Source organism: Salmo trutta, unplaced genomic scaffold (assembly GCF_901001165.1).
Source record: "Salmo trutta unplaced genomic scaffold, fSalTru1.1, whole genome shotgun sequence".
NCBI classification, from domain to species: Eukaryota; Metazoa; Chordata; class Actinopteri; order Salmoniformes; family Salmonidae; genus Salmo; species Salmo trutta.
In genome coordinates, this window is record NW_021822911.1 from 15,478,799 (window position 1) to 15,490,985 (window position 12,187).

A 12,187-nucleotide genomic window follows, 5' to 3' on the forward strand; every position below is an offset into this window, starting at 1 on the left:
GAGACCTTCTCCCCTACCTCACCTCGCTCATCAACTCATCCTTGACCGCTGGCTACGTCCCTTCCGTCTTCAAGAGAGCGAGAGTTGCACCCCTTCTGAAAAAACCTACACTCAATCCCTCCCATGTCAACAACTACAGACCAGTATCCCTTCTTTCTTTTCTTTCCAAAACTCTTGAACGTGCCGTCCTTGGCCAGCTCTCCTGCTATCTCTCTCAGAATGACCTTCTTGATCCTAATCAGTCAGGTTTCAAGACTGGGCATTCAACTGAGACTGCTCTTCTCTGTGTCATGGAGGCTCTCCGCACTGCTAAAGCTAACTCTCTCTCCTCTGCTCTCATCCTTCTAGACCTATCTGCTGCCTTTGATACTGTGAACCATCAGATCCTCCTCTCCACTCTCTCCGAGTTGGGCATCTACGGCGCGGCCCACGCTTGGATTGCGTCCTACCTGACAGGTCGCTCCTACCAGGTGGCGTGGCGAGAATCTGTCTCCGCACCACGCGCTCTCACCACTGGTGTCCCCCAGGGCTCTGTTCTAGGCCCTCTCCTATTCTCGCTATACACCAAGTCACTTGGCTCTGTCATATCCTCACATGGTCTCTCCTATCATTGCTATGCAGACGGCACACAATTAATCTTCTCCTTTCCCCCTTCTGATAACCAGGCGGCGAATCGCATCTCTGCATGTCTGGCAGACATATCAGTGTGGATGACGGATCACCACCTCAAGCTGAACCTCGGCAAGACGGAGCTGCTCTTCCTCCAGGGGAAGGACTGCCCGTTCCATGATCTCGCCATCACGGTTGACAACTCCCTTGTGTCCTCCTCCCAGAGTGCTAAGAACCTTGGCGTGATCCTGGACAACACCCTGTCGTTCTCCACTAACATCAAGGCGGTGACCCGATCCTGTAGGTTCATGCTCTACAACATTCGCAGAGTACGACCCTGCCTCACACAGGAAGCGACGCAGGTCCTAATCCAGGCACTTGTCATCTCCCGTCTGGATTACTGCAACTCGCTGTTGGCTGGGCTCCCTGCCTGTGCCATTAAACCCCTACAACTCATCCAGAACGCCGCAGCCCGTCTGGTGTTCAACCTTCCCAAGTTCTCTCACGTCACCCCGCTCCTCCGCTCTCTCCACTGGCTTCCAGTTGAAGCTCGCATCCGCTACAAGACCATGGTGCTTGCCTACGGAGCTGTGAGGGGAACGGCACCTCCATACCTTCAGGCTCTGATCAGGCCCTACACCCAAACAAGGGCACTGCGTTCATCCACCTCTGGCCTGCTGGCCCCCCTACCTCTGAGGAAGCACGGTTCCCGCTCAGCCCAGTCCAAACTGTTCGCTGCTCTGGCACCCCAATGGTGGAACAAGCTCCCTCACGACGCCAGGACAGCGGAGTCAATCACCACCTTCCGGAGACACCTGAAACCCCACCTCTTTAAGGAATACCTGGGATAGGATAAAGTAATCCTTCTAACCCCCCCCCTTAAAAGATTTAGATGCACTATTGTAAAGTGGTTGTTCCACTGGATATCATAAGGTGAATGCACCAATTTGTAAGTCGCTCTGGATAAGAGCGTCTGCTAAATGACTTAAAAGTAATGTAATGTAAATGTACAACATACTATTAAATCCACTGGCTTACTGGTGTTCTTCCATGCCATCCATGGGAGGGGTGCGTCACTTGAGTGGGTTGAGTCACTGACGTTGTCTTCCTGTCTGGGTTGGCGCCCCCCCTTGGGTTGTGCCGTGGTCGGAGATCTTTGTGGGCTATACTCGGCCTTGTCCCGGGATGGTATGTTGGTGGTTGGAGATATCCCTCCAGTGGTGTGGAGGCTGAGCTTTGGCAAAGTGGGTGGGGTAATATCCTACCTGTTTGGCCCTGTCCGGGGGTTTCATCGGATGGGGCCACAGTGTCTCCTGACCCCTCCTGTCTCAGCCTCCAGTATTTATGCTGCAGTAGTTTATGTGTCGGGGGGCTAGGGTCAGTCTGTCACATCTGGAGTATTTCTCGTCTTTTCCGGTGTCCTGTGTGAATTTAAATATGCTCTCTCTAATTCTCTCTTTCGGAGGACCTGAGCCCTAGGACCATGCCTCAGGACTACCTGGCTTGATGACTCCTTGCTGTCCCCAGTTCACCTGGCCATGCTGCTGCTCCAGTTCAAACTATTCTGCCTACAGCTATGGAACCCTGACCTGTTCACCGGACGTGCTACCTGTCCCAGACCTGCTGTTTTCAACTCTCTAGAGAGCAGGAGCGGTAGAGATACTCTCAAAGATCGGCTATGAAAAAGCCAACTGACACTTACTCTTGTGTTACTGACTTGTTGCACCCTCGACAACTACTATGATTATTATTATTTGACAATGCTGGTCATTTATGAACATTTGAACATCTAGGCCATGTGCTGTTATAATCTCCACCCGGCACAGCCAGAAGAGGACTGGCCACCCCTCATAGCCTGGTTCCTCTCTAGGTTTCTTCCTAGGTTTTGGCCTTTCTCGGGAGTTTTTGCTAGCCACCGTGCTTCTACACCTGCATTGCTTGCTGTTTGGGGTTTTAGGCTAGGTTTCTGTACAGCACTTTGTGATATCAGCTGATGTAAGAAGGGCTATATAAATACATTTGATTTGATTTGTGACTATAATTACTGTTCCCTGAAGGAGGGAAACTAGGTACAACATACTATTAAATCCACACCTCGCTGGAAGCCCCGCATTCCACAGGTGATGAGCGTGAGACTCGGATATATTCCTTAAATGATTTAATCCTTAAATTTAATACCTCACTTCACCGACCCAGGAAGTGGCGGAGCCAAACAGGTGTTGCAACTCGTTCATAACTGGCACGCAGATCGGTAGAAATGGTAAGATAAATTGGCACTTCAAACGGAAATGGAAAAAGTTTGCCTATTTTACCGGAAACTTCAGGAGCATAACGTCAGAATTAACGAAGGCCAGCAGCAGGTGGGGAATTGGTTATTTTCTTCTGGTTATATTGACCTCTGGCTTCCTCAAGTCATTTGTGTGAGTTAATTATTTAATCAAACACTTGAAGCATCAGTTCAGTTCAAGTTCTGCACATACAGTTGATTTTATTAAACACACGGGGTGTGTCTATATGAACAAATACACGTCATAACATTTCAACCAATCAATTGGTAGAAAGAAAATACTATTTAAAAAAAAAAAAAATGTCCTAGAACATACAACATACATGCATTCAGACCCCTTCCCTTTTTACACATTTGGTTATTATAAAATAGATTTTTTTTTTTCAATTATCAATTTTCAGACAATACCTCATAAAGACATCACAATACCCCATAAAAGTGAGAAAAAAAGTTTAGAAATGCTTGTATATATACGCTCATCACCTGTGATTATATATATCTATATATATATATTATACACACACACATATACATATATCTAGGTCATGCCAGTAGGCTACAGTAGGTTGTATCTCTCTTGGTCATGCTAGTAGGCTACAGTAGGTTGTAACTCTCTAGGTCATGCCAGTAGGTTACAGTAGGTTGTAACTCTCTAGGTCATGCCAGTAGGCTAAAGTAGGTTGTAACTCTCTAGGTCATGCCAGTAGGTTACAGTAGGTTGTAACTCTCTAGGTCATGCCAGTAGGCTAAAGTAGGTTGTATCTCTCTAGGTCATGCCAGTAGGCTACAGCAGGTTGTAACTCTCTAGGTCATGCCAGTAGGCTACAGTAGGTTGTATCTCTCTAGGTCATGCCAGTAGGCTACAGTAGGTTGTAACTCTCTGGGTCATGCCATTAGGTTGCAGTAGGTTGTATCTCTCTAGGTCATGCCAGTAGGTTACATCTCTCTAGGTCATGCCAGTAGGCTACAGCAGGTTGTAACTCTCTAGGTCATGCCAGTAGGTTACAGTAGGTTGTATCTCTCTAGGTCATGCCAGTAGGTTACAGTAGGTTGTATCTCTCTAGGTCATGCCAGTAGGTTACAGTAGGTTGTATCTCTCTAGGTCATGCCAGTAGGCTACAGTAGGTTGTATCTCTCTAGGTCATGCCAGTAGCCTACAGTAGGTTGTATCTCTCTAGGTCATGCCAGTAGGTTACAGTAGGTTGTATCTCTCTAGGTCACGCCAGTAGGTTACAGTTGGTTGTATCTCTCTAGGTCATGCCAGTAGCCTACAGTAGGTTGTATCTCTCTAGGTAATGCCAGTAGGTTACAGTAGGTTGTAACTCTCTAGGTCATGCCAGTAGGTTACAGTAGGTTGTAACTCTCTAGGTCATGCCAGTAGGTTACAGTAGGTTGTAACTCTCTAGGTCATGCCAGTAGGTTACAGTAGGTTGTAACTCTCTAGGTCATGCCAGTAGGTTACAGTAGGTTGTAACTCTCTAGGTCATGCCAGTAGGTTACAGTAGGTTGTAACTCTCTAGGTCATGCCAGTAGGTTACAGTAGGTTGTATCCAAGTGGAAACAATTATCAACCCAATGTGGAAAGTGTTGAATTTGGTCAACAACAAAATGAATGGCTTATTTGCTACGTGAGGTTTACTTGATCCAACAGAAGTTTCGTAATGATTAAGTTGTTATGTGGACACGTGACATACCGCCAACTTTGATAAAACACTATAGGAGTTGTCTCCAGATCGCTATGCATATTCATGCTAGTAGCTTAGCATCTCTCTCCATTGAATACAGGCGGTTGACGACAACAACCCTCATAGAATATAAACAATAGATTACAATAATAAGATGTATCCACCAATCCAAAGACAGGATAGGTGGGAGCGAGACAACCCACAGTGCAGCTTTGTGGACAACGACTCCCCTTGTTAGGGCGGAGAGACATCTTGTCAGTATATCCATAATCTTTGGTGTAGCCAACCCAACTCTCACATGGCTCTATTGGGGGGCACGGTGTGTAGTAAAACATCACTACATTAAAATCACTACATGCCGTGGCCCCCCAGTCTGCGGTCAGCAGATAGACCCTCCTCAAATATATATGTTAAGTCACTTTTTGGAAACGGAACGGAGAAAACAAGGGGTAGCTTGTTCTCTACATCGTCTGATTCTAGACATATCAGTCATCATCCCAGGGCCCTCCGTTGAAGAGGTATTGACGAGCCAACTCCGAATATCCAAAGTTAAAAACTAATTGAAGGCGGTACTTACTGGTGTTAATCAGATCTCCTGTCTCCTCCTCTTCATCTTTCAATGTGACAGTAATCTCTCCTTCCTTCTTCACTCCAAAAACAGCATCATCCTCTTCTTCCTCTTGTTTAACTGAAACGTCTTTCTCTTCTTCTTTCACTGTAACAGCCTCACCCTCTACTTCTTGTTTTACTGTAACATCCTCTTCTTCCTTCTCCTCTTTCACGACAATGTTCAGCCCCAGAGCTTCTTTCTCCGTCCAGCAGACCTCCTCTTCTTTAACAGGAGGGGAGTAGTTTAGGGAGCTCATGTTCGGGGATGTTAGCTAGCTAGCTATCATTAGCGACTAGGCTAATGCTAACTTAACCAGCCAGCTACTATATCTTACTAATAAACAATAACGTAATATTAAATTAAATAGGTTAACAAGTAGATACGACAGAAGTGTGTCTAAAACACAGTAGCTAATATAGACCGAAAGCGTATAAATAGCTTGAATCTTTCGGCTATGTTGGCTAGCAAGCTACCGAGGTGGTTGACGAGCTGTTTATGAAGAACCGTCCACTAGATTATACGTCACGCTGCAGCATCGCCTGAAAGACGCACATCGCCGTCTGCTGACTGGAGGGAAACGCAGTTGAGGATCACATTTTATATTCAGACAAAGATTATTTTACATGGATTTAATTAAATAATACTATTGAGACATACAAAGACAGTAATGTGGTGATTGATTAGTTAGAATATTTTTTTTTTACTACAGCACATTTAAGGCAGTTTCATTCAGTCAAACAACATATAAATAAGTAGCCAGCTACTGTAGGTCTATACTGCTGCTACATGGTGTAACAATACATCATGTAGATGTATATAATGAACAGACTAGGTCTATACTGATCCTACATGGTGTTACAATACATCATGTAGATGTATATAATGAACAGACTAGGTCTATACTGCTCCTACATGGTGTAACAATACATCATGTAGATGTATATAATGAACAGACTAGGTCTATACTGCTCCTACATGGTGTAACAATACATCATGTAGATGTATATAATGAACAGACTAGGTCTATACTGCTCTTACATGGTGTAACAATACATCATGTAGATGTATATAATGAACAGACTAGGTCTATACTGCTCCTACATGGTGTAACAATACATCCTGTAGATGTATATAATGAACAGACTAGGTCTATACTGCTCCTACATGGTGTAACAATACATCATGTAGATGTATATAATGAACAGACTAGGTCTATACTGCTCCTACATGGTGTAACAATACATCATGTAGATGTATATAATGAACAGACTAGGTCTATACTGCTCCTACATGGTGTAACAATACATCATGTAGATGTATATAATGAACAGACTAGGTCTATACTGCTCCTACATGGTGTAACAATACATCATGTAGATGTATATAATGAACAGACTAGGTCTATACTGCTCCTACATGGTGTAACAATACATCATGTAGATGTATATAATGAACAGACTAGGTCTATCCTGCTCCTACATGGTGTAACAATACAGTGCATTCGGAAAGTATTCAGACCCCTTCACTTTTCCCACATTTTGTTACATTACAGCCTTATTCTAAAATGATTAACACTACCGTTCAAAAGGTTGGAGTCACTTAGAAATGTTCTTGTTTTTGAAAGAAAAACACTTTTTTTGTCAATGAAAATAACATCAAATTGATCTGAAATACAGTGTAGACATTGTTAATGTTGTAAATGGCTATTGTAGCTGGAAACGGCTAATTGTTTATGGAATATCTACATAGGCGTACAGAGGCCCATTATCAGCAACCATCACTCCTGTGTTCCAATGCCACAATGTGTTAGCTAATCCAAGTTTATCATTTTAAAAGGCTAATTAATCATTAGAAAACCCTTTTGCAATTATGTTAGCACAGCTGAAAACTGTTGTGCCGATATAACAAAGCTTTTGTAAACAGTGTTGTTGCATAACAATCAGGCAGTAGAACAACAATAATCATCACCCTCTTGACCAATCTTCCCTCCCCTTAACATTGGGTTGATTCAGACCCTGTCAGTGTACCAGGTGGACATTGGGTTTGATTCAGACCCTGTCAGTGTACCAGGTGGACATTGGGTTGATTCAGACCCTGTCAGTGTACCAGGTGGACATTGGGTTTAATTCAGACCCTGCCAGTGTACCAGGTGGACATTGGGTTTGATTCAGACCCTGCCAGTATGCCAGGTGGACATTGGGTTTGATTCAGACCCTGCCAGTGTACCAGGTGGACATTGGGTTTGATTCAGACCCTGTCAGTGTGCCAGGTGGACATTGGGTTTGATTCAGACCCTGTCAGTGTACCAGGTGGACATTGGGTTTGATTCAGACCCTGCCAGCATGGCCAGAAATGTATTCCAAGGTCAGTAACTTATAACCACAGAACCACCCCAGACCTTTCATGCCTGACTAAAAACACCTAAGTATTAGATTTACTGCCATGGTCTAGTATGTCACTGCATCAGACACCATTCACAATGCTGGCTGAGGTACGAGTAAAACATGAAATATTATTCCCTAACCATTCACAATGCTGGCTGAGGTACGAGTAAAACATGACATATTATTTCCTAACCATTCACAATGCTGGCTGAGGTACGAGTAAAACATGACCTATTATTTCCTAACCATTCACAATGCTGACTGAGGTACTAGTAAAACATGACATATTATTTCCTAACCATTCACAGTGCTGGCTGAGGTACGAGTAAAACATGACATATTATTTCCTAACCATTCACAATGCTGGCTGAGGTACGAGTAAAACATGACATATTATTTCCTAACCATTCACAATGCTGGCTGAGGTACGAGTAAAACATGACATATTATTTCCTAACCATTCACAATGCTGGCTGAGGTACGAGTAAAACATGACATATTATTTCCTAACCATTCACAATGCTGGCTGAGGTACGAGTAAAACATGACATATTATTCCCTAACCATTCACAATGCTGGCTGAGGTACGAGTAAAACATGACATATTATTTCCTAACCATTCACAATGCTGGCTGAGGTACTAGTAAAACATGAGATATTACTTCCTAACCATTCACAATGCTGGCTGAGGTACGAGTAAAACATGACATATTATTTCCTAATTGTAAAAAATTCCCCAATCTTTTAAAAAAGATCTGAAATGGCAAGGCTTTAGCTCAGTGGGCTTTTCCATTGTTGAGGAAAGCAGGGGAAGTGTTGTGAGTAACAGAACTGCCTACGGTGTGGGGGAAGGGACGCTGCTCACTGATTGGCTGTAGTGACAAGGGTCCCTCCAAAAATCTATCACTATTCCAACTCAAATTCTCCCCCAAATCTACCACTAATAGGCCAAGCCTCCACAGACCCTGTCTTGTTATGACAAACAGAACAAATCATTTGACATTCAAATATGTCATTTTAAATAGCTCAATTCAACCCAGCTGGGCCTTTTAACACAGACAGTTGTTCCTGCTGTAGATGTTATGCCTTTGTACAGATCTAGGATCAGTTCTCCTCCACAATGCATATTCAGTACCGGTCAATTGTTTGGACACACCTACAAATTCAATGTTTTTTCTTTATTTTAACTGTTGTCTAAGTTGGCCTTCCCTGTGGCTCAGTTGGTAGAGCATGGTGTGTGCAACGCTATGAAATAACTCATATGGAATCATGTAGTAACCAAAAAAGTGTTAAACAAATCAAAATATATTTTATATTTGAAATTCTTCAAAGTAGCCACCCTTTGCCTTGATGACAGCTTTGCACACTCTTTGCATTTTCTCAACCAGATTCACCTGGAATGCTTTTCCAACATTCTTGAAGGAGTTCCCACATATGCTGAGCAATTGTTGGCTGCATTTCCTTCACTCTGCGGTCCGATTCATCCCAAACCATCTCATAGGCATAGTTATTGTCTTCACAGTTAACTCTAATGAACTTATCTTCTGCAGCAGAAGTAACTCTGGGTCTTCCTTTCCTGTGGCGGTCCTCTTGAGAGCCAGCTTCATCATAGCGATGGATGGTTTTTGTGACTGCACTTGAAGATTCATTCAAAGTTTTTGAAAGTTTCCGTATTGACTGACCTTCATGTGTTAAAGTAATGACGGACTGTCATTTCTTTTTGCTTATTTGAGCTGTTCTTGCCATAATATAGACAAATAGGGCTATCTTCTGTATACCACCCCTACATTGTCACAACACAACTGATTGGCTCAAATGCATTAAGAAAGAAAGAAATGCCACAAATGAACATTTAACAAGGCACACCTGTAAATTGAAATGCATTCCAGGTGACTACCTCATGGTAGATGATAGGAGATGGTCAAAAGATAAAAGTTTTTATTTTTTTTAAGTCAAAATCAAACATAATAAAAAGTACATTTGAATGACACTAAGTGGCAGTGTTTTTACAACTAATGCCGGTTTGCCTGAGGCTGATGCCGTGCAGGAACACATGCATATTCACACACTCTCATTCAAACAAACACATACAAGAACACACACATACATGTAATAGTGCCAGACATGCACACAAACATATATAGTTGGCATTGCTGTTATGATTTTAGTTGTCCTTGATGTCCTTTGTTTTAAATGTATTATTTTGTTTTATAATTTTTTTGCATTGTTGTTTGCTGTTTTCTTCTGTCTTTTCCTTTTTTCTCTTTAGTTCATTCTGTTGGTTGTTGGTGCATTGGGGGGGTTCTTGGAGGTGGGGAATGGAATTAACTGTCTTTTTTTATTAGGGGGGGGAGGGGTCTCGAATTAGGGGAGGGGTCTCGAATGGTTGAGGGACAGCTATTGGGGAACTGTGTGAGGGGTCTCGAATGGTTGAGGGACAGCTATTGGGGAACTGTGGGGGGATCTTGGAGGGTTGAGGGACAGCTATTGGGGAGCTCTATGCACCATCCCCCGACCTCTATACTTCTGACACCAGGCTCTGTAAGAGCGGTCGTAAATTCCTATGAGGAGATTCTCTCCTCATGGCCACAGTATAGAGACAGAGTGGGTTTCATAGAGAACAAAGGAGTTCTTCCACCTCACAGAACTGGAGAACCGAACGACATTTATGTTCTGGAGAAAGTATAAAAGATCGGTGAAGAATCCAGCTCCGAACTGGTCCGTTTGGTACAATTTTGTGAAACTCATGAGAGACAATACTGCAACATTACCATAATCATGTTTATAGAAGAGTCTCAGGTATGAGACTTACATCTAATGGTTGTATAAAATGAATGAATAAGGATGAAGCTATTTGTGAAATTGTGTAATGTGATTTTGGACTGTTTAATGAAGAGAACTCCAATTCCCTTTGGAGTTTAACTAAATCAGTGGACCGCCCATGAACACAGACAGGACCCGGTGTCATGAGACAGCCTTTTTCTGCTCTTCTGAATAAAACCCCCACCTAGGTTTTCTATCACCAGACCGAGCTTACCTCAATTACGAGATGGCTAAAGGTTGGAGACCAGCTTACCTCGATAACGAGAGGGCCAAGGTTTGACCATGCATTTCTCTTGATGAACTTTTAACCATACCACGTGGTTAAACTCTTAGACTAATGATACCGACAGAATAAGAACAAGTCTTTGATATTAATTACTAGTCTGCAGCTAGGAATTCGGTATCATTGAACCCGAAGACCGACAACCGCCGAAACAGCTATTCTATAATGACATGAATGAATGTTACTCTGAACTATCCATTCTAACCACGACAGAGAGCGGACAAACTCTCCAACAGAAACTTTTCAACAGAGATCCCGATAACACACTGAGCGTAAATATATATATATATTGATTGTAATTGCTCCCGAATGAGTGAGCGTTCATGTGCAAAGGATTAGCATTTCAATTGTTATAATTATCAACTCTGTAGTGCCTTCTCAGCTGACCCCCACTCCTCTTTTGTCTAAGAAGCCGCCATGCCGGTTTAGCCCACTAGGGCACATTCCCCTATCATTTCTTTGTAACCATTGTTTGTTTGTTATGCATTTCTGTGAATTACTTAGTTAGTAAATAAATGATTTTAAGACAATTGATGTATGGATGACTCATAGTGAAGACTGGGTTCGTGCAGATAACCAACAATTTACGACGTTTGGAATGAGACTGACGCGAGGTAAAAAATACGTCATTAATCAGAAGACTAATTGATCAGATATTAAAATATCTGAAAGTTATATTAGGAAAATTATAACTTTGTAATCTGAATATTTTCCTTGGTGCCCCGACCTTCTAGTTAATTACAGTTACACGATTAATCAGGTTAATCGCGTAATAATAATTACAGAGAGTTATTTGATAAATATGTCTTCAGTTTTAATGATGCCAAAGACACAACAATAGTTTGTTAGTGATGTGGACACCAGGGAACTTGAATCTCTCAACCTGCCCCACTACAGCCCCGTCAATGAGAATGGGGGCGTGCTCTGTCTTCCTTTTCCTGTAGTCCACAATCATCTCCTTTGTCTTGATCACTTTGAGGAAGAGGTTGTTTTCCTTGCACCACACGGCCAGGTCTCTGACCTCCTCTTTATAGGCTGTCTAGTCATTGTTGGTAATCAGGTCTACAACTGTTGTGGCATTGGCAAACTTAATGATGGTGTTGGAGTCGTGCCTGGCCGTGCAGTCATGAGTGAACAGGGAGTACAGGAGGGGGCTGAGCACGCACCCCTGAGGGGCCCCTGTGTTGAGGATCAGCGTGGCGGATGTGTTGTTAACAACCCTTAAAAAACATGAGCTGGCGCACACCCAGAAAAATTGTTTGTGTGGAGGTGCTGACTAACGGCGAATAAACTATAAACTATCAAAATAAAGAAAGCCGCACACTCCATGTATAAACTCCCAGCAATTGAATGGGTAGTGAGGGGTGTGTCATAATGATAATGGGTAGTGAGGGGTGTGTCATAATGATAATGGGTAGTGAGGGGTGTGTCATAATGATAATGGGTAGTGAGGGGTGTGTCATAATGATAATGGGTAGTGAGGGGTGTGTCATAATGATAATGGAT